Raw genomic sequence first — 1,958 nt, 5'->3', positions numbered from 1 at the left:
GGCTGAAAGCTGGTTTCTGGGGTTTTGTTTAGCTTCTATATTTGTTACAAAGTTTCTTAGAGTTGCAGCTCAGAGGCCGGCAAGTCAGGTGGGGAACGTTGGAGTCTGCAGTCACTGGAGCAAGCAAGCCTCATGTTCGCTTCCAGCTGCCTGGCTGCCGGCCGCCATCTTGGCTGACAGTTAATTTGCATAAGGATATGCTGATTAGCCAATGGGAAGGGTAGCGGTCGTACGCCAATTACCATGTTTCTCTTTTATTAGTGTAGATGTTTACTTAATTATAGATTTAAAATCTGGTGGCTTGCCCTAGCTGGTTTGGCTCAGTGGATAGAGCGCCGGCCTTCCGACTGAAGAGTTCTGGGTTTGATTCCGGTCAAGGGCAGATGCCCGGGTTGCGGGCTTGATCCCCATTAGGGGGCATGCAGGAGGCAGCTGATCAATGATTCTCTCTGATCATTGATGTTTCTATCTCGCCCTCTTCCTTCCTCTCTGAAATCAATATATTAATAAAATAAAATAAAATCTGGAAGGTAAGATCCTTGAAGGCTGAGTTCTCACCTGTCTTGTTTCTCTCCTGTAATCTCCAAAGGCTTAGAAGAGTGAGCACTCAATATGTACTTGTCAAATAAGTGAATGAATAGGAGGAGGAGTGGGTTTGAAATGGCTCATGTACATTGCTTTATCCTGTCTCAATGAAGGACCACATCTATGCCTGGGTTGCAGGAACCTGGCTGCAGTTGTGAAAGTGTGAAGAGTCTATGAAAATGATTCTCAATGGAAGGGAGGCAATACCAAAATTCTTGTGGGGTTTATACAAATAAATTGCTTATTCCACTAACCCCTAAACCCAATTCTCCCCTCTCTTTCCTACACTTTTTTCCGGACTCCCCTAGTGGACTGACTGGGAACTTCCTGAGGGCAGGGAACTCATCATAGTCATATCTAGTATCTCAGACCCAGTCCTTTCCTAGACTCAACTCGTGGGCCAGCACTAGAGAATTACTCTCAGGGTCTGGGTCTCTACTGTGATGGTCCAACCACTAGGCCCACTATGGCTCCATCTGCAGATCTTAAAGACAAAGACACCCTTGGCTTGCAAGCAGTCAGGCCAGGGAGGAGGGAATTTCTCCAGCCTGGGTGGGTGACATTAGCTAGCTATTCCACCCAGAAGAAGGGGGAGGACTTTCAGGAAGTTGGGGAGGAGAGGGAGGACTGCAAGCACGCCAGGTCCCACCCATTGCTGTCACCTGGGAGGGACAGAACTTCTACTACCTATAACTTCCACTCATAGTTAGGGAGAAATAGATTGGAAGAGAAGGGATTGAAATAGGATTCAGACTATGTTTGAATTTCCCTTCTGTCATATTCTGGCAAAGTTTCTTAGCTCATCCAACCTCAAGTCTTCCCTCTACAAAAAAGGAGACCATGATTCGGCCTCATTAGGTTGCTATAAAGATAAAACAAGATACTGTAAATACAGCACTTAACACAGTATTGACATTTGGAAGCGCTGGGAAAACGTTATTAAATTGCTTTAGAAACTATGGTGGGAAGCTACCCGGAGGCCAGGGAAAGGACCTCTCCCCAAGTCTCGCTCCTCGGCCCTGCCCACATGCTTGACATTCCAGTCTCTGGCCCTCTGGGAGTCCTTGTTTAAATGCAGATTTTATCTAATGCTGTTTAATGGCATTCATTCAAGTTATTAGCACCTTACCTCTAATCTGATCAACCTTAGCTGAAAAAGGAGTCTTGGGCCAGGAAATGTGGAGGGGAAAAGGTCGTGTGTAGGGGTCCGCACCTCCCAGAGGTCCTTAACCCTTGGCTGGACTTGGAGGACTTAGAGGAGCGGCTATAGAGAGGCCTGCGAGGCTGGAGGCAGAGCGCGCTTCCGTGGGCTGAGGGTGAGAGGACCTGCTTGCTGTGGTGGTGGTGGGGGGCGGCAGGGGGGGGGGGGCCCG

Source organism: Myotis brandtii, unplaced genomic scaffold (assembly GCF_000412655.1).
Source record: "Myotis brandtii unplaced genomic scaffold, ASM41265v1 scaffold504, whole genome shotgun sequence".
NCBI lineage: Eukaryota > Metazoa > Chordata > Mammalia > Chiroptera > Vespertilionidae > Myotis > Myotis brandtii.
Note: the sequence above shows the minus strand (reverse complement) of the source record.